The sequence below is a fragment of the Sus scrofa genome, chromosome 7, assembly GCF_000003025.6.
Source record: "Sus scrofa isolate TJ Tabasco breed Duroc chromosome 7, Sscrofa11.1, whole genome shotgun sequence".
Taxonomy (NCBI): domain Eukaryota; kingdom Metazoa; phylum Chordata; class Mammalia; order Artiodactyla; family Suidae; genus Sus; species Sus scrofa.
In genome coordinates, this window is record NC_010449.5 from 42864367 (window position 1) to 42886581 (window position 22215).

A 22215-nucleotide genomic window follows, 5' to 3' on the forward strand; every position below is an offset into this window, starting at 1 on the left:
AATAAAAATGCCAGTTATACTTAAAAATGCCCTTAATGAAGTAATAAAAATTATTGATTTTATTAAATTTCAACCCTTGAGTAGATGTTATTTTTAATATTTCACTTGGTGAAATGGAAAGGGAGCATAAATCACTTCTGATGCATATTTAATATGATGGTTGTCTCTAATACAGGCGCTTCTGAGATTCTTTGAATTTTGAGTTGATGGAGCTGCTTTTTTAATGAAACACTATTTCACTTTAAGAAAAACTGACACACAAACTATGGTTATTCACACTTGGGTACTTGGCAGATATTTTCTTGAAAATAAACAAGAAAGTCTGTCATTTCAGGAAACTAAATGCCAATATTTGCTGCCAGTGATAAAATTTGCAATGTCAAGTAAAATTAGAATTTTGGAACACTTGAATCTGCTACCATAAACTTGGCAACTTTCTAATACTTAAACATTTCCTGTTGAGACTGGTGGTGATATTAACAAATTTGATTTTAATATCACAGAACAAAATGTGTCAATATTTAGAAGATCTGTGTAGCTTAGTGAACAAATATTTTACAATTGAGTGATGACAAAATTAAGTAGTAGTACAAGAACATTCAAAGTGTAAGAGAGACCAATGGATTTTCAAATAACAGAGTATGAAAAGTTAATCGATTTTACATTGCAACTAATCGCTAAGAAACTATGGCCTGTCTAGTTTTAGTGTGGTATCAAACAACAATAGCCACAATTATCTAAAAAAGCTATTAAAATTAGCTTCTCTTTTCTAGCTATATATCTGCATGAAGCTAAATTTTTATCTACTTTAAAGAGAACAATATGTTGCAACAGATTGAACCGCAATAGCCAACACAAGAATCCAGTCACTTTCAATTAGACCAGAGAGCAGGAAAACTTGGAAAAATACCTAAAGCAAAGAGCACTTTTACCAATTTTTTTGAAAAATACAGATATTTTTCATAAAATAGGTCCTTAATGTTCACATGTAATAGATTTGTCATTGTAGTTTTTAAATATTGTAAAAATTTATTAGTTTTCATTTTTAACATGGAATTATCATAAATATAACTGACATTCAAAAAAATCTTTGGGGTCTTCTACTATTTTTATGAGTGAAAAAGCTCCTATGATTAAGAATTTCAATACCACTGTGCTGGCTCATTGTTATATGTGGATAAAACCCTTTGGAACACAGGCCTCCCTATCATTCCTTTCAAACATGATAATCTTTCAATTAAGCCATTTCAGTTAAGCTACGGGCAATACAACTATGTTCAATTCACACTTGGGGGCAGTTCTGAATATACAGGTTTCCAAAGCTGTACAAAAATTGAAGAGTGAGTAAAGTTTTTTTTTTCTTTTTTCTCGGTTCTACTTCCAGGTTGCATAGGCTGTAATTTACCTTCTATTTCTTTGCTGGGATTTTCTATTTTTTAACTTGTTTCAAGAGGATTCATGATTGTTTGTTGAAACACCTTAAACCTCTCGTTAGATAATGCCAACATTTGATTCATTTCTGTGACGGCATCTGCTGACTGTCTTGAACATTCATGTTGTGATTTTCTTGTTTCTTCATAGAGTGAATAATTTTTTTTACTGAATACTGAACTTTTTTTTTTTTTTTCTGCTATGGTTAGGAAACATTCCAACTGGACTCCAACTGGAATATTTTATTTAAGCAGGAAGTCACCCAGTTTAGGTTTATCATGAAAGTAACTAGCCTGATTTTGTGAGCTACGGTTTCAATGAGAGTTAAAATTTCTGAGCCTTTGAGGTATTACTTTGGTTTGATTTATCTGGTATTGCTGGATCTCCTACTGTTTTTTTGTTAGTGCTCCTTAAGGGGGCAGGGAGTCTGCTGTTTCTTTACAAGGTGTAGATGAAGAGGTTTCTCAGACCAGGTATTGTTATTGTAATGTTTTTCCTAATGGTGCTTCTAAATGTTGAGGCTTGAGTTTTGATTTTTTAAGAGCAGAACTTGGATCTAGATAAAGTGCATATCTGGATTTGAGATAGCTCCTTAAAGCAGGACTTCAAGGTACTGTTCATCTGTAAAGACATTTCAGAGAAACTTTGCTCATAGTTTCATAGAATTCTACCCAGTATTAAAGACTCAGTTGAGTTGCCTCTAAGTACTGGGTGGAAAAATATTTTTGAGAAAAAACTGATACACACAAGCCAGTATCACATATGAATATTAGGTCTACATTTATATTACTTAAGGGGAGTTTTAACTTCAAGCTGAGAAGAAGTTATACAAACAGATTTAGCTCTTGTAGAATCCCTGAAGCCCTACAAAATAATTTAAAATGCTTCTCTAAGAACATATTCACAAGCCAGGGCTCACTTATGTTTTATAGGAAAAAAGTTAAAATTATAGTCATGAATCAAAACACATATTGAATTAGAAAATCAATGACCATAAAGAACTGCCAGCAGATGCTATACAAAGGAAATTTGACACCCTACAATGAAATAAAATAGAGCAATCTAAAAGAGATTACACAATTACTATATTTATAATGATTAAAGAGATCAAATTGGAAGAGAAACCATGACAAATGGAAAGGATATTAGGAAAGTAAAGGTATCATTTGAGGAATTACAGATATTGTAATACTTGTTAAAAAAATTCTTCCATCTAGGTGGCACATGTCTGGAATTCTACTCTTCCAAAAGAAAGTAATGTCACAAAAAGAGGCTGTGGAATAATGAAGGTAAGTGTAGGCTTGCCTCTAAATTTAAGTGTCTAGTTATTGATTATAGCAGCCCCTATTTTAAAAAGTAACGAAAATTATTTTTAAAGCTTTAAATTAGAAGAATCACAAATGAGAAAAAGGAAACATTTGTGTTGCCTCTACCTTAAGAAGCTTTTCACTTTAAATGATGTCAAATGACCTATGAGATTGATTAAATTGAAAGTTTAATGCAGTATCTCTATATTTTGTGCCATATTTTATGATTTATAATTTCAGTTCTCAATTTATCTTGACCATTACATGTGCCAGAAAAAAACAACACAATTTGCACAATTGTGAGGATGCTGTAATGTTTCTGTCTTAGAAATTGGAACCATATCACTCAAAGCTAGGTGAAGTTTTTTTCTACAAAGACTGTACAAGCAAAACTCACCTATCACCAGAGAATAAGTCAACATGATTTCGGAATGGCTTAATTTCCTAAAGAAGGTATCCTCTGATGTAATCTAAAGTAAAAGCTACATTGTTAAATGTATGTATTTAATCATATGAACTTTATGCTATTATTTTCTTCAGGCTGTTACACAAATAACATTTATAGGTTATTATGAAGGATTACACAAAAAGAAGCATGTATTTCTTCATTAACATGTGATTTTTTCTTGTATTTTATATTGAAAAGTACTCAAAATTTCCAGCGCTCCATTGTCTCCATCTCTAATCAGGTGACATATATTATTAGGTCCTGAATGTCTTGCAAGGGCCCTAACTGGAAGTTCTTCCATTTAGTGTATGCTTTTTATCAGCATTAATCTCACAGGTAACTATGAAACAGTTGAAGATTTTATTTGAAGCACTGCATTTTACTTGTCCTATCCACTTTTTGCTTACTTTCTCTTCAAACATCCTCATCTTTCTAAAGACATGCTCTGATATTAGCTCTATCTTCCCCAGACATTGGTCAGGCTCAATAATCATGTCTCCTCCCTCTCAGCAAACCTTTCATTCCTATGTGTCCTTGTGTCAGTGGGCATTACCATTGGGCAATATAGATTTTCTTCTGATAACCAAATGAATATCAGAAACCCCTCCCTTAATATTAACTGTAATCTTGATGTCCAATGAGTCAGAAATTATATGGTGAAGAGCTAATTAATATGCACTGTGCTAGCGTTCTAAAGTAGTTGGCATTTAGTTACTACCATCAGTGAGAAATATATACATGATAAAAAATAAAAATAAAACAGGAACAGCAAAGCTAGTGCACTGGAATGTAACACATTCCATCAGCCTGTGAACAATGCCTGCTCAGCACTTTTATTTGCAGAATCTTCACAATAATTGACCCAACTATTGATCAAAATGATTAAGAACCAAAGCCTGTACCTTTCTTCAGGGGTAATTGCTTCAGTTTCCCATTTCCAATTCCAGCTCTGATATTATCCTCTGAGGGATTCCCATAAGAGGCCTTTAAGAGATTTGTTGAATGGATTAATGGCCCCATACCTTCTTTCACAGTGGGTGGTAAAGCCTTTCTTGTATAAGATGCTTTCTACTAATGTGTAAACAGGCTAATGTGTTATTTTTTCCAGGTAGCAAAATACCCAAATCCAGTTAAAAGGCAGGGGTTTTATTCTGTTTAGAAGACCATTTAAGAAGGGAGCCTATTTTGTGACTATAAGACCCTGGAAGCAGCTGATAAGCAAATCTTGTGTCACCTTTGCCAGAATTGGGATTTATAATCACAGTGACTTTCTTCCGTTGCTTCTCAGGAAGACAGATTACCAGTGCCATGTGGGTGGTTTCCATTAGGCCAATGAAATTTTTTTTCCAAAGACATTCTGTCCCTGTTGAATGAGGATGTATAGTTTGCCTATTAAGGAACTTTGGTTAGCTCCCTGGGGGGGTGTCACAACCACAGACTTCACCGTAAAAGGGCAAAAATTTAAGATCAAGAATGCATATAAAGTTCAAATTCTGACAAAATACTGCAGAGATTCTTCATGATACATAGAGATCAGCACATTTGTTTTTAGATGCAATTATCAAGTAAATGGTAATGCAAGAGACTGGGATTGCCAAAAAAAAAAGTGAAAAGCTGACTCTGATTGGCCATCTGAAGGCAGATAAAGCAGGATAAGCAGTAAAGTTTGTTCACTTGATCTTTGGTCTTTATAAAGTAATTTTATTTATGGCCTTGCCTAAAGTGATCATTCTTATCCTAAGCAGCTGAGAAACCAAATCTAAGCTAGAAAGCACTTTACAAAGTCCTTGTGTTTCCTAAGTCAAAGGTCCTTGAACAGCAAGGTAGCTAATTCTCTGCCCATATACTCTGGCTTCAATAAGATCTAGCAGTGAATCTTTAGGCAATCTCCAGTCTATTGATTATACATATAGATTTTAATTATATTTTAAATCTTATATGTGCTTGTGAAAAACTTTGTTTCATTGGAAAATAACATTATTTGGTGGAGGGTGGAATAGCGCTAGCTCTTATTTTTCTGGAGGAAATAGATAAAGGCTTTCTCAAAGAATTTAAGCTAGAATATTGATAGTTTGTTCTCTAAAATTTTATATATATATATATATATATATATATTTTTTTTTTTTTGTCTTTTTGCTTTTTCTAGGTCTGCTCCCGTGGCATACGGAGGTTACAAGGCTAGGGGTCAAATCTGAGCTGTAGCCACCAGCCTATGCCAGAGCCACAGCAACGCAGGATCCAAGCCGCATCTGCAACCTACACCACAGCTCACAGCAACGCCGGGTCCTTAACCCACTGAGCAAGGCTAGGGATCAAACCCGCAACCTCATGGTTCCTAGTCGGATTCGTTAACCACTGCACCATGACAGGAACTCCCTAGATATATTTTATCTTTAATGATTTCCTTCTACTTTGAGTGTGTACATGCACAAAAATTTCTTGGTGGGTACTAGTTATTTCTGTTTTAAAAAATAATGAAAGTACTTCAGATGTTCTCTTAGTGAAAATAATCAGTAATGACTGGTTATTCAATCAGAAAATTTAGCTAGTATGTATAAATACATGTGTGTGTGTGTGTGTGTGTGTGTGTGTATATCCTTTACTTTGCATAGTTCTGATATACACAAATTTCAGTTACCACAGTTTAAATACCAATTTTCCAATAAAAAGTTTCAAATTTCAATTACCATGATATATTAACTATGAGAAATGGCATACAGTACAAACTTTGCTACTGGGTCTTCAATCTACAGATCTCTAAATAAACAACAGTTGTGCATTATGATCAATGACTAATCATATCACTTCTGTCAAAGTCTCCAGTGATTTGTCACTGCACATCCGTTATTCAGTTTACACACAAACGGCACAGTGTAGTTGTGCTGTTTCCTCACCTCCTAGTAACAGATGCATGTGACATTCTAAAATATGAATAATCAAAAGATATAACTGACCAACAAAGATAAAGTGCAGCAAAGAAACAAAAGTGATGGCACTGGAAGTGACATTCAGTTCAAACATAAATTATATACAGTTATATACAGGTACAGAAGAAATGGTTTTAATATATATACATGTATATATATATACATATATGAAATTACTGACCAAGGAATAACTTCTGCCATTCTAGAGACTCTTAGATATGTAGCCAAAGGAACTTCATCAAAGAAAACTTGACATAAATGAGATCTTTTATAAGGAAAGGTACCTGCAAAAACCTTAACATTAAAAGAACTCTCGGAAATATTTCATGACATTAAAAGCAGAAAGGACAGGAGTTCCCATTATGGCATAGCAGAAATGAACTCCGCTAGTATCCATGAGAATACAGGGTCGATCCCTGGCCTCGCTCATTGGGTCAAGGATCTGGCGTTGCTGTGATCTGTGGTGTAGGTCATAGATGAGGCTCGGATCCTGCATTGCTATGCCTGTGGTGTAGGCTGGCAGCTGCAGCTTTGATTGGACCCCTAGCCTGGGAACTTCCATATGCTAAAGGTGCAGCCCTAAAAAAAGGAGCAAAAAAAAAAAAAAAAAAAAAAGCAGAAAGGATAATATATTGGAAGCTGATCCAATTTCAGGAAAAAAACACTTTCTTATACCTGCTCTCATTCCTGCTCTGTATATATTTATTTTTTCTGAAAATTTGTGAGTGGTAATTGCATATAGCATGTCACCTTGCCCCCTAAACATCTGAATATGTGTTTTCTAGGAGCAAGAACATTTTCTCACATAATGATAATGCAGCTATCAAGTTCAGGAAATTTAACATGGACATAATAATATTATCTCATCTATAGTCCTTATTCCAGTTTTGCCAGTTGATCAAATGATATTTTCTGAAGTGATTTTATTTTTCTTGGTGCAAAGTCTAATCCAGAATTATGCCTTGTGTGTAACTGCTGTATGTCTTTCTTTAATTTTCGTTTACATAGACCAGTTCCTCTGCTTTTCCTTGATGAGGCCAGATCAGTTCTTTTGCAGACTTTTCTCCAGTTGGGATTTGTCTGAAATTTCTTATTTTCAGGTTATGCATTTTTTTTTTGAGAGGAATCCTATATAAATTATGTTATACCCTTCTGTGCTCATGACATCTGGTTGCTTATGATGATGTTTTATCCCATTACTTCTTATGTGGGGCTGTATGTTCTTTGTAAACTTGCTATTCTTCCTTTGCAATTAGTAAGCAGTTTAGTGGGAAGGTTCTGTGGGACTGTGGAGGTCTACTCTTCTTCACCAGGGTTTCACCCACAAAATTTAGTTTTCTTTTATAGTTGTCTTGCCAACACCAAAATGGAGTCCATTAAAAAAAACAAACAAGGAGTTCCCGTCGTGGCGCAGTGGTTAACGAATCCGACTAGGAACCATGAGGTTTCGGGTTCAATCCTTGCCCTTGCTCAGTGGGTTAAGGATCCGGTGTTGCTGTGAGCTGTGGTGTAGGTCGCAGACACCCTCAGATCCCATGTTGCTGTGGCTTTGGCGTAGGCTGGTGGCTACAGCTCTGATTAGACCCCTAGCCTGGGAACCTCCGTATGCCGAGGGAAGTGACCCTGGAAAAGGCAAAAAGACAAAACAAAACAAAACAAAAAAACTGTCTACATTATGATTTTGCAAAGAATTCAACTGATTTTTAAGACAAATGACTATATTTTTACAATTATGTTATTAAAATAAGAAGCACCTCTGCCCTAAACAAGAAATATGGAATATACCACTGCTTCTTGACAAATATATAACTCAAACTTGGGAGAAGTGGAAGGGAAAACAAAGTAGACACTTAGCGTTGAACATTCAGTGCATTGTAGATATTATTCAGCAGGTTTTACAGAGAAAATGGGGAGTATTGGTCAATCCCACAAATTGATTAGAGATCAATCAGTATAGCTTCTGTCTTTGACAAAAAATTTTCCTCTGAATACAACTTTGGCTTAATTGTGTTGGCTTTATTAAATAATACTTTTTACGGGCCAGAATCTCATTAATGATGAAGTATGGAGCTCAATCAAGTATCTCCAGTAAAACAAATTTAACTGTTTAAGGTTTAACCGGTTTCAACTGGTGAAATTTAAAGGCAATGAAAATTGTCCTTAGGGGATACAAAAATGGAGATGCATTACTTCAAGTTAATCTAACAAATTTCTATAAGAATGGAGAAAGTGTGTAGTATTTGAGTTTAATCCACTCTACCTACCTATACCAACTACTCCTCCATCTACATGTTATAGAAGCTCTACTGAGCCATGTGCAGCCAAGAAGACAAAGGCTCACTCTCTCCATCACCTCCATTCAGAGACTGAGATTTCATACCAAGAGGGAGAGGTTTCTGGTGTACCTTGTTATCGCCTCAAGTCCTATGTTGCAGAAATTCTAAGTAGGTGCAATTAAGAGATCTGGGTCTCTGTTCTACCCAGGTCCTACTTCCTGGGCAAGGATTCTTCCCAAAGTGCGAAAGGCCAAGAATACTAGAGTCCCAGTGGCTTGTGCTCCAGTTCACTTGTAGATCAGAAGTTCTGCACTAGGAAGTGCAGTCAAGGAAAAGAGGAACTTCCCCCCTGGTCTTTGTCCCCACTCAGTGAGTGAGAGTGTCACTTCCAGAAAAGTGGGTCCCTATCCACAGTTAAGGTGCAATGGATGAAGGGTTCTGCTCAGTAGGAAAGGCAGGCCATAAAAAGAGCATTGCAGCCTTGCCTGAGAGACTGTTTTGAATTTAAAAGCACAGAATTCCATGCTTAGGGAGATGTCATTGAAAACAGTATAGATTTTGGTGGCAAGAAATTAAGAGGAGCTTGGTAGCTTTATGGTACAATGAAAACAGCACAGCAGCCAGAAGTTTGACAGAGAGACAAGAAGACACCTTGGATCAAAATCAACTGTAGAGGTTGAGAAGGCTGTGCCATGCGCTAGGCTGCACTCACCAGGAGAAATCAGACAAGGATGTGAGCCAATTTTAAACCATTTCCCAAGCCTCGCACAGGCCCATCAACATGGGGAAGTTTTACTGACATGGGGGCTGAAACGTAATCTCAGACCCAACACTGACTGATCAGTAAGGTACTCTGAATCAGGAACAATTCTTAGAAGCCAAACTTTAAAATGAATTTACACTTCCCCCTGGCAGTCTGGCAGACAGTACATGGCCAAGACTGTGCCCTCTCAGGAGCAAAAAAAAAAAAAAAAAAAAAAAAAAAATAGGCATCCTCCAAGCTGCTCTTTCCTGGCTGAACCTGCTACCAAAAAATCCATAAGTACCATAAACTGTGGTAGCAGCTTCCAAGTCACACAACCATCCAATAGTAAAAGGTAAAAAACAAAATGGTTCTGAGGGATTGGATACCACATTTGACAGAGAGGTGACTTATATAGACCTAGGAGTGACTGCGAGGTGGCCAGGATAAAGGACAAAAGCCATGGTGGACACATTTGTGCAGGTACATCTGATGCTGCACACTATGGGGAAGTGTTTGCTGAAGTTGTTCAGTCTATTCACCAAACAAACACATGACCAGGAAATCGGCAGCAACAACAATCCCCAGAAAAGGAGGGAACATCCTGAGACCTGCTATAATATATATCTGAAATATCTAGTTATCAGCAAAACCTTACAAAACATGTAAAAAAATAAAAGTAAAAAAGAAAGAAAAGAAACAGGTTAGGACAACGACAACGACAAAAAAACCACTTTTGAAAGGGCACAGATGGTGAACTTAGCAGAAAAACCGCTTTTGAAAACCGCTTTTGAAAGGGCACAGATGGTGAACTTAGCAGAAAAAACTCCAAGGCAGCCATTATAATTATGCTCAAAGAGGTAAGAAAAACATGCTTGGAGAATTAAAGGAAGATATGTCAATATCTCACCAATTAGAGAATACCAATACAGAAATTTCTAAAAATAATTTAAAAGAACCAATAGAAATGTATCCAAGGAACACAAGCTTGATTTCGCATCTGAAAGTGGATTACTATCGTATGAATGATCATCTCAACAGACTTACTATTTAACGAAATTTACCATCTTTTCATGATAGGAACACTGGGCAAACTAGGAATAGCAGACTTCCTCAACTTGATAAAGGGCATCTATGAAAATTCCAGTTAACATCAAAAGGCCAAATACATGATCCATGTCTTCCACACAATTTACCCACATTCTCCAACCTGTGCCTTTTCTTGACATACCATTGGAGTATGATTAATTTTCCATTTCATTGTGAACAAGCTTCCTTAGACCCAAGAGCTTCACAGTTATTTTGTTTCTGTTATTAACTCTTAATTTGGTTGAAATACACTTCTGAAAGTACCCATTTCCTGACTCCTTTTATTTGGAGTTAAAGTATGAGACTTAAAACTTCCTTACAGTATGGATAGACCTGGATTCACTATTTTGAGTTTCCTTTCATTTCACACACATTAAAAAGTAGGGAGAACTCCATCACTGTGCCCTTTGGTAGTTACTTCTCCCATTAAGGACTGATTTTTTTTTTTTTTTTTTTTTTTTTGGTCTCCTTTTGTTTAGATGTTTAATTTGGATGGGATGCAAAGGGAAGAAGTTTAGATAAGAATGTGGTAAGCAGTGGTAGTTTTGAAGAAAAGATTTTATGTTTGTCCATGTAACTAATATACTTGCTTGAGGCATTGGGAAACAACATCAGCTAATCAACATGACTCCCATCAGGACCTTGTGGTTAGTGTGGAAGGAGGAGGGACAAAGGAATGTTAGAAGCTCCATCCAACATCTGCGAAGAGTGAGGATTTTAGGAGACACTGATAGAGGGAGAGAGACTGGCTGTAAGCAGTTTACTACAATCCTTATTACAATACCCTAGACATGACCCAAGAGAAAGGGGCAGAGGCCAGGGATACTTAGGAGGTAGAATCGTCAGGACCTGATGACCATTTGTATTGGAGCAATTTAAGGAGAAAACAAGAGGGAGGAATATGAAATAATTTTTTTTGGCCATGCCTGCAGCATGCAGAAGTTCTGGGGCCAGGGATCGAACCCACGCCACAGCAGTGACAACGATGGATCCTTAACCCGCTGCCCCACCAAGGAACTCCAGAAATAATTCTTAATGCTCTGCTTGGACAACTGGATGGACAGTAGAGAAGACTGGAGAAGAGCAGGCTTGTAGCCTTAGAGGGCATTTAAGACATCTTAGAAGAGCTTTAATTTAACTTGATTGAATGTTTTGTTGCAAGTCAGAAATGTGTACTATACATTAAGGATAAGTACAATTTTTAATTGAATTAAATGACTGTTCCTGGCCCCTGAGGCAAGAGGAAACCACAAAGCCTGTCTTCTGCCTTCAGCAATTTTTGGTGCCCAAAGCTTAAAACCAAGGGACAAAGGGCTGTCCATAATTGAAGTGAGGAGATCCTGACCTCTGTGACCCTAATATTGCAACAGTAAAGGAAATGATTCAAAAGTTCTTTTTCGAAATGTTGATTTCAAAAAAGAGCTAATAAAGATGGATTAAATTGTCCCTACATGTTCTATGCAACAGTCATCCATAACCCCAGAATTCTCCCTAATTGTGTATGTGGAAGACAGTCAGTGCTATTTTTACCCACTGAAGCATTCCCCCCGCCCCATTGTGATTCATCCTGTGCTCCCCTTGGAGCAAATATAATCTGAGATTGAAATAGCCCCACTGGGAATGCTCACACTAAGCATGAGCTGTTTTTTGATACAGACTATCTGTTATAACTTAAGTAGAGTAATGGTTTTATGATTGTCACAGGCTTAAGGAGTCAGAGGATTTAGATGGAAGGACAAGTCACACCGGTAAAGTCTTGTGATTCAATAAGGCTGGATGGAGACTCCAGGAGGAGGTTCTTGTATAGGCCTACTTCAGCCAGACAAAACATTCATTCCTTGTGGACTGAATGTGCCACATGGATTCTAAGATGCCCTTTGTCCTCTCCATACTCACCTAAATCATATTATAAAGACTCCAACTTAAGCACAATTTGTTCTGTGAGATGTATCTCTCTTTTTTTTTTTTTTTTTTTTTGTCCCTGGCAGAGTGATATCTCTTTACCCTCAACTCAAAGAACATTTATTATTTGCCTCTGCTGTATGGTCCTTGACAAAGGCTGCCTTGTATTGATATTACCCCCCTTTTTTTTTTTTTTAATGTGTCATGTCTGTTCCTTTGGTTTCCTTAATGTGAGTTTATGCGTCAGTAGAACCTCAGCATCTCAGTTGCTTTTTAAGGCACCTTAGCCATGGCAGGTGCTTAATACTTTTTTGTAGATGTTTACCACAACAGCATAGATAACATTTCGTTTGACTACAAACGCTTTTCTTTTGCTTTATTGCTAATGATGCCTAGGCTCTGAAAAAAAGAAAAAAGAAAGAAGAAATCTGGTGGAATTCTGAACAATTGAAAGATACTGTTTATAGGTATTTTTCATGTCTACGCCTTCCATTAAACAGTGAACTCATTAAGGGCGAGGGAAGATTCTCACTCATTGGATTTGCTCTTACAAAGGAAACGTTTATAATTTGCATGGTCTCTGCTTTCCTGCAGTTTACCATCTGGTGGGGAGGGGGCGCAGATGACACCACCACCATTGAAAGAAAAAACACAAGCATTTCGGCAGTTGCTTTTGTAAACAAACAACACAATACCAGTTATAACTTCTAAGAGTGAGGGAGTAAATGAAAGAGAAAGCAATACAGGGGAGATGCAGTGGACATATACAGGGAGGTCTCTCTGTAGAGGTAGTATTTAATTTAAAAACGGGTGAATAAGGAGTGCAGTGAAAACAATGAGGGGAATCATGTGTGAGAAATGAGAGCAAAGACAAGCTGACATCAGATTGAGAGGGAGAGATGATGTTAGAAAACTATGCTTTTGGAGTTCCCGTCGTGGCGCAGTGGTTAAACGAATCCGACTAGAAACCAGGAGGTTGCGGGTTCGATCCCTGGCCTTGTTCAGTGGGTGAAGGATCCGGCGTTGCCGTGAGCTGTGGTGTAGGTTGCAGACTCGGCTCGGATCCCACGTTGCTGTGGCTCTGGTGTAGGTTGGCAGCTGCAGCTCGAATTAGACCCCTAGCCTGGGAACCTCCACATGCTGCCGAAGCGGCCCAAGAAATCAAAAGAAAAAGAAAACTTTACTTTTACTGGCATTAGAGGTCAATGTACTTAAATATATTTTTTAAAAGACAGTGGAATTAAATTATTCACAAATATGGTAAATAAGCAGTTAGCAGCACTGGTTGGTTGGTTGTGTTTTTAGTGGGGGAGGGAGTGAGTGGTGATTTTTTTTTAAGTAACTCTTTTTAGAACCGTTTTAGGTTCACAGGGAAAGGAGAGGAAGGAAGAGAGATTTGCTACAATCTGTCCCCACTTGCGCAGGCTCTCCCCCTCCCTCCCTTAGCATCCCTCAGGAGAGTGGGACATTGACAATCATTATGTGCCAAAGTCAAAAGTTTACCTTAGGATCCACGCTTGGTGTTGTACATTCTATGGGTTTGGATACATGTATGTATGACACAGGTCTACCACCAAAATATCACACAGCGTGTTTTTGTCACCTGCCAAGACTATTCACAATTCTTGAGAAATAGAAAGAGAATCTATAATGAAGTCTAATAAAGGTAATAAAGTCTAACCTTTTTTTTTTTCTTTTTCTCTGTGCTCAGTCTAGTTTCACAGGGCACCGCGGGCAGGGGCCTTGCCTTAGGCACTTTGGACCGGAGTTCCTGGTTGGAAATGGCTGCGCCAACACCTACGCTCAGCTGCTCGCTGGGCGGAGCAGGAGCGCTGTGCACACGCTTGGGTCCAAGGTGGCGGAGCTGGGCGGTGTGCAGAGTTGCCGCGCCGGGTCTGGGGGGTGAGCAGCCCAGGTGCACAGGTCTCGCGAGAACTCCCCCCCTCCCCCGCCGCCTGGTGACCAGAACCATATAAAGCAGCCCCGAAGCCCCACCCACAGCTTTCTCGGCAGCGTGTGCTCTGGAGCGCGGGCTCGGCTTCTCCATTCTTTGAAATGAGCATAAGGCTTTCCTTTGCTTTCAGCGAGAGGAACCCTTCTTCAATTGATGCAAGAACACCAGGCAGACCTCTGTTGGGGCCAGACTAGAAAGGGTAGGTCACATTTCGCTGCCTTAAAAATCATCTGTGCTCTACCTTTTCATCTCGCTCTCCTCCGAACCCCCAGCAACCAGTAATCTCTTTACTGTTTTCGTATTTCTGCCTTTTTCAGTAAGTCATACAATTGCCATTAAGCAGTACATATGTAGCCTTTTCAAGTTGGCTTCTTTTACTTAGTAATGCACGTTTAAGGCTCTCCCATGTCTTTTCATGGTTTGGTAGTTCATTTCTTTTCAGCTGAATCGTATTCCGTTGTCTGGATGTATCACATTACTTATTGATTCACCTAATGAACAATATCTCGGTTGCTTTCAAGTTTTGTCACTTATGAACAAAGCTGCTATAAATATCTATGCCCATTTACGTATGGATATAAGTTTTCAACTCCTTTGAGTAAATACCAAGGAACACAAAGCGAGATCATATGTTAAGAGTATGTTTAGTTTTTTAAGAAAGTGATGTTGGTCTTTTAGGAAACAGGGTTGTACATGGGGAGAGCTAGTTGAAGCTTTGTTATTTTTGTTACTCAACCTTTAATGTTTAATTAAAATTTTCTATTACTTTTAAGGAAATTTTGTGTGTGTGTGTGTCTTTTTCTAGGGCTGCACCCATGGCACATGGAGGTTCACAGGCTAGGGGTCGAATTGGAGCTGTAGCCACTGGCCTACACCAGAGCCACAGCAATGCCGTATCCAAGCCATGTCTGCGACCTACACTATGGCTCACAGCCACTCCGGATCCGTAACCCACTGAGCGAGGCCAGGGGTGACCTTGAAACCTCATGGATCCTGGTTGGATTCATTAACCACTGAGCCATGTCAGGAACTCTACTTCTAAGGAAACTTTTTAAAGTAAATATATCAAAGGTTTTATTTAAATTATTAATGAATAAGGAAATCAGTAAGAGGTTACAGCAGAAAATTCAAAGAAATACAAAAGTAATAAGAAATGTGGAAGTGAATTTATAAATCCTTGCAAAACTAGTCCTTTTACAGGGCAATAATCAGTTACATTCTATCAGATGCAGTTCCTGTGTGTGTGTGTGTGTATTTGCATTCCTATCCGTTTTCTACAATTAACAAAGTCGTGAAATAGAGCAAAGACAAGGAAACTTTGAGATAACTTGGAAGACTGCATGAGACAGAACACTTGGTTAATATGCCAACTTAGAATAAAACTTAAAATCTAAGTTGAAGGGAAATAAATGAAAATAAAACCTTTTCTGATCTTAACACATTGAAAAATACCTGTGAAGAAGCAACAACAAAGGTCATGCATGATGGGAAATTAAGACCTTACTGATAGAACTAAAACACATGAATAAATGAAGGCACATACCATAGTACCAGAAAGACTACGTTGTTTAACGATTCTTTCTAATTTCTAAGCTAATTTTATCATCATGTGATTCTGATCAATACCAAATACTACTTTTAGCCAGCATTATGAAACTGAAATTCAGTTGTAAAATGAACAGTGAAAAAACCCAGAATTTTATGCAAAGGGAAAACAAATGGGAAATGGCACCATCCAAAGGTGCACATATCCTGTACTATAGGAATGAAAGCAGTGGTACTGGTGGAAAAATAAAACTGTGGTAAAAAAAAACACCAAAAATCCCAGTTCCCAAATTAAATATTTAATACAAATGTAGACATTGAAGCAATAATTAAAGGCTGTGCTATTACATAAAAACATCAGGGGAAATTGGCTAATTATTGGGGGGAAACATGTTAGATTCTAAAGTTAGATATGAAGGAGTTCAGCTCCTGACCCGAAACCTATGTGTGATCTTTCAGACCAGGCCACACATAGTTATAAAAGCTTTACCTGGCCAGCCTTCTGAGGGAAAGTCACACCAGACTTGGCGCACAGCCCATGCACTGCATTCTGTGAAGAGAGCTGCAGGCAAAATACCCATTTAAACCACACGCTAGCAAAAGCTCTAACATTAGTATCTTAGATTAGGTTCAGGGTCCTGGATATGGAAGACAATATACTCAAGGGAAAACAAAAAGGTATAGGGAGAAAAACATAAATATCCCCTCCTTTCCTGGCAGGAAGGGATAACTCCAAGCAAATTTTAAAATTGGCAAAGTTTGTTTTGGCCAACCACCACCTCTAAGTCCTCATTTTCTTTCTCTCATTCCTGCTAATGTTTTTTGTCACTTCCCAACGCTCCAGTTCTAACATTCTGACTCATTTTTCTGTTGGTAAGTTTCAGAATGTATTTTAATTCAATTAACAGCTATTTGAAGAGCAACGTTAAAAATAGTTATACAACCAAGCTATAAACATTTCATTTGATTAATTTTAATTCAATTTAAAATTTTTAGGTTGAAATACATTAAAAAAATCTCTCTGAAGATCCCCTCCCCCCAAACAAACAAACCAAAAACTGCCTCTTTAGCCCTTGACCTCTTGTGTCCTTTTGAGGCCTCTCCTTGTTTCCAGGAGAATTTATGTGTTACAAATAAGATCTTTGCTAAAGAGATCAGGTACCCTTATTAGTATTTCAGCATGTAGAGACTGTGACAAAGGGATATAAAAAGCTGATTGGGAGAGGGTGCTTCCTTATTTACAGTTCAGCTTACCCAGACAGAGTTACTTTTCTGCCACTCGCCTTACACTATACCTGCTTTTAACTGAAATTATTCTTGACTGTTCTGTGCTTGGATGAATGGATAAACAGTCACCAAAGATCGTGGCTTGCTAAAACTGTGACATGTTCAAGGAGTTTGTGCTGTGGTGCAGTGCGGATGTGGCATTGTATCTGCAGCAGCTTAAGTCGCTACTGAGGCAGGGGTTTGATCCACTGCCCAGCTCAGTGGATTAAGGATCTAGTGTTGCCGTAGCTGTGGTGTAGGTTGCAGCTGTGCCTTGGATTTGATCCTTGGCCTGGGAACTTCCATATGCCATGGGTGTAGCCAAAGAAACAAACCAAAAATGGTGACAGGTTCAAAACCTGTAAAAATAACAAAGCAGAAACTGTCATTGGTTTTAATCCCTTTAAGAATGGGCAATTTCTCGGAAAACACTCTAACACAGTAAATCATACTTCCCAAAACTCTTATTTAGTTTCGTTTGCATCAGAGTAACTTGAGGTATGCTCAGGGATGTCATAGGACACAGGTGATGGAGGTCAAAAGTAAATTTGGAAAATACTATTTCAATAGGACTGTGTCAAGCAAAAGACAGAAGGGAACTCTAAATGGTAAATTTCTTATTCACAGGCATGGGGCCAGGGAGTATAGACAAACAATTTGGAGCCTACATTTTATGTGTACTGGGAATGTCCAAAAGAATAAATGGATGGGAGTTCCCGTCGTAGCTCAGTGGTTAACGAATCCGACTAGGAATCATGAGGTTGCGGGTTCGATCCCTGGCCTTGCTCAGTGGGGTAAGGATCCGGCATTGCCCTGAGCTGTGATGTAGGTTGCAGACTCGGCTTGGATCCCATGTTGCTGTGGCCCTGGTATAGGCTGGTGGCTACAGCTCCGATTAGACCCCTAGCCTGGGGACCTCCATATGCCGCGGGAGCAGCCCAAGAAATTGCAAAAAGACAAAAAAAAAAAAAAAAAAAAAAAAGAATAAATGGATGGTGTATGCTGAGTGATTTGTGAATGACCCAGACGTTGACCCAGACATAATTGTAAAAATGTGTATAAAATGGATTAGTAAGCACACATGCATTTTCTAGCTCTGTCAAGAAGACCTGAGAGCAGTAACCTCTATGTAGTAACAAGCAATCTTGGTATTGTTGGGAAGGGGGAAGTTTCTCCTTCTCCCTGTCTTGAGTGTTTGTAGCTGGATAAATACTAAAATTGACACACGACAGATTGATAGGAGAAAAGTGAATTTTAATTAATGTGCACAGAGGTGGCAAAAGCAGACACATTTTATACTTTCTTAGAGAAAATGAATTTGAGAGGAATGGACGAAGAAACTTAAGCTTTGGTACTTATTAGGAAGGAATTTAAATTTGGGCTTGGGTAGTAAATTATAAAGAAGTCGCAATGTGCGTTTGTACGGCTTTCTCAACCCTGAATTGCTTATTGTTGATGAAAAGGATGCCTTCCTACCTCTTGGTACATGGAGGGCACCTTTTGCATGAGAGATTCATTTTCTACTTTCAGAGAGACAGAGAAGGGTCAAAGTATCATCCTTACATCAGCCATTTCTAAGCTACTTTAATTCAAAATAATCAAAATGCCATTGAGGCATATTTTGGGGTGGCCTAACCTGGACCTCAACAGTGTCCAAACCTTGATTTTTAAGTGGCACTGTCTAATAATGCTCCAGTCTTCTTGGAGAAATGAGATTCCACGGTGAGAGCAGAGAAAATATGAGTCTGTAGCATCTGGAAATTCCAGAAAGCAAGAAAGTACTCAAGATAACAAAGGGATGCAAGAATCAATCTGAAAAAACAAAACAACACAAAACAAAAAAACAACTCCCATGGTCAAAGCTGGAGCAATTTGTGCAACAAAATAAATAATGTGGCATTAGATTACAGTCCAGAGTACAAACTAAATGTGCATGAGTGCATAGTGATAAAAAAAATAATTGCATGAATAAGTAAAGGGGGGAGAAGGTACAGCTCTTCCTTTCAGAAGAATTCCAAATCATATGCTTTAGATACTCTGCTCACCAGGAGGTAGAATATATCTACACCCCTCCTTCTGCCTCCTTGAGTGTGGGCTGCACTTAGTGATTTACTACCAAACTAGGTAGAGTAAGAAGAGGAAAAAAAATGATAACTTTACAATGAAGAAAGCTCACAGATAGCACTTTAATCAAATGATCTAGGTCAGCATCACCAGTGATGTCATTTTGATACCATGTACCTTCTAATACATTAGAAATATATTAGATAATGTCTTGTCACAAAGCTAACTTTTGACATAAACTATGTGTACTTGAAAAGAGTACCTCTTTAGGGAGAGGTATGCTTCCATATATATAAATTCGATAAAATTTATTAAGTGTATTATTCAAATATTATGTGGCTTCTTGTTCAGCTAGATAAATTTTTAATAAGTAATATTAAAATTTATAAATATAGTTATTTGTTCATATTATGTTCCTGATAATACTGGTATTGTTTTTAAATATTTAGGTGTTTGTTCTGAAGATATCCATATAATAGCCACAAATGAATTCATTAAACATCTATACGGTGCTTCCTATTTTCCAAAACTTTCTTATGCTTTATGATTTATTTAATCCTTATACCCTATGAGTTGAAGACTAGATTTTAGTCTTACTAGCCCAACTTTTCTTGCACATGTCAATTTTTTCATAATCCAAGAACCTAGCACATGGCTTTTGCATGAATAAATTTTTATATTTCTAGACTATTGTAAACAAATCTGGGATTATGAAAAAAATCAATAAAAGTGAAAATATTATTATAGGTGTGAGGTGCCATATACACAATTCAATTTAGCATCCCAGGGCAGCAATTTAATATTCCCTTAATGCCTTCTGCTCAGTCTAGCTATTGGCAGACAGATCGTGTAGTCATATTAAATCTAGAATTAAAAAAAAATTCTGATGTATTTAAGGAGTCTTATGTAAATTTCTAATATTTTAGCATATTGCACTGTCAGCATTCTATTTATTTATGCTTCTCTAAACCCAAGGGATCACTGTTGAAGAGTTCAGTAAACAGTCATAACAGGCCAAAATATTTCTTTATCTCAGAGCAGCCATTTTGTAAACCACCTTATTTCAGACAGAGATTTTGGCTAGTATTATCAGGACAGACAAATTTTTAAATGGTATTGACAGAGATCGATAATCTTCCAATCTTCCGGAAATGATTATTTTTGAAAATATTATTCTGTCAAAACAAAATTTAATTTTCCAGACATTGGGAGTTTGGGGTTAGTAGAGGCGTTTGAAATGGATAAGCAATGAGATTCTGCTGTGTTGCCCAAGAAACCATATCTGATCACTTGTGATAGAACATGATGGGGGGTAAGGTGGAAAAAAGAATGTATATCTATATATATATGAATAACTGGGTCACTTTGCTATATAGCAGAAATTGACAGAACATTGTAAATCAACAATAAAAAATAAAAATAAATAAATAAAAATAAACAAATATAGTTACCATATGCTTTTATTATAAGTCCATGAGGCAAGTTAAATGAGTTCCAGGAAGTCATATTTAATGATAAAATCGCTTGCTCTATGTGGAAAATCAGTTCTTAGCAAACAAAGTAGTTTTCTTTGAGAATGGAAACTATAGCATGTAAGTGAGCTTTCGGAAAGATTTTCTAATTTATAATACATGAAAAATGTTGTGTTTCATTATTATTACTTTTAATTACTTCATAGTAATTAATAGTTTACAGATACTGCATACATAGACGACTAAATAGAGAGCTGCCGGGGGCGGCGGGGCGGGGGGGGGTGGGAACGGCTTAAAATCCAGCTCAATTGTAATCTAGTCTTGCCTCCTTTGGCAAGTGCCAGTATCAACTGAAACATTAATTTCCTTATAACATTGGCAACATCATTTAAACATACTCTGATATATTTTACTTGTAACAGTTAAAATTTAATAGATGTAATGAAATGGTCTCATGAATGTGTGTATGTGAGAGTGTATGTGGGTGTGTATGTAGATTAAGTAGTAAGATGAATCATTGATAAAACGGTTGCTAGAGTGAAGGTATGTGAACATTCTTTGGAGACTCTCTACATATACAGTCACACAGATTATACTTGTAATTGTTTTTTTTTTCCCAGGTGACAATATTCAGAGATCTCGGGTATGTGTTGACAGGGCTGTCTATAGTACTGATTCAGTAACAATTTGCCTGATATTCTTTTCACTATAACTTTCAAGTGCATTTTAAATATCAGGTGTCCTGAACTCTAGAATGCAGACAAGCTTTTTAATCCTGAAGCACTATACCCTTCTTTGGCAAGGAACCTCGAATGCCTGGATTTATCCTACAAAATAAAGAAGGACCTCAGGGAAAGGAAAAAATACAGAAATAGCAACCAATAATTTCTCTCTCAATTGCTTACCCTTGTCATATTCTCTCGATATATTGAGATGGCAAGATTCTCATTTCTACATCTTTCATTATGATGAAATCTAACAATAGCTTTAAAAATATTTGCATTTATCATATTTCTTTGTATTCCAAATGAACAATATTTATTATGAAGTTGAAGAAAACTGAAATTTCTACCAGTCTAGCTACAACTATGAGAAGCAAAAATAATCCAGGTGTTAAAGCAGAAGAGGTAATGCAGAGGCCCCGTTATGCCTTAATCATTGAATAAGGCTTCTTTAAGCTCTCAAATTTTATCAACGTTAATCACTACTCTAAGCATCTGAGATGATAAGCATATGAGATAAGTCCTACCACAATGAGAATCCTGTGCTAAATCTCTAGAAAAGAAAAGGGCATGCAGAAATTTTGACAGGCAAAAGGCAGTGACTACAATTTATTTATAGTATAGGAAATTCTCATTATTCCTGGTAGTTATGTTCCATACCATTGCTGGGAACACTAAATTGGGGAATACTGAACCATTGCTCCTAGGAGAAATGCAAGGTTAGGTTCCTGTGAGCCTCTGGTCACATTTTTGTTAACCAATCAATACATAGCCTTGTTTTCTAAGAGTTTCTGTTTAAAGATTACTTTATCTAATCTGTGTTGTTGGTTCTTTAACCTTGAGCTCTCGGCCAATAGCATGAAACCATCTGAAATTTATCTAATACACATTAGGCTGTAAGGAACATCCTAGTCTTCTTGTACTTAGAAACACTAGATAGCACTACACTTCAGGGCCATTGTAAACCAAACACACGCACACGCACACACACAGGCACGCACCCCCAAGCAAAAACCTAACAGAAATGCAAAACACGTGGCACTAAATAGATCCCTCCCTCCTCCCTTTTC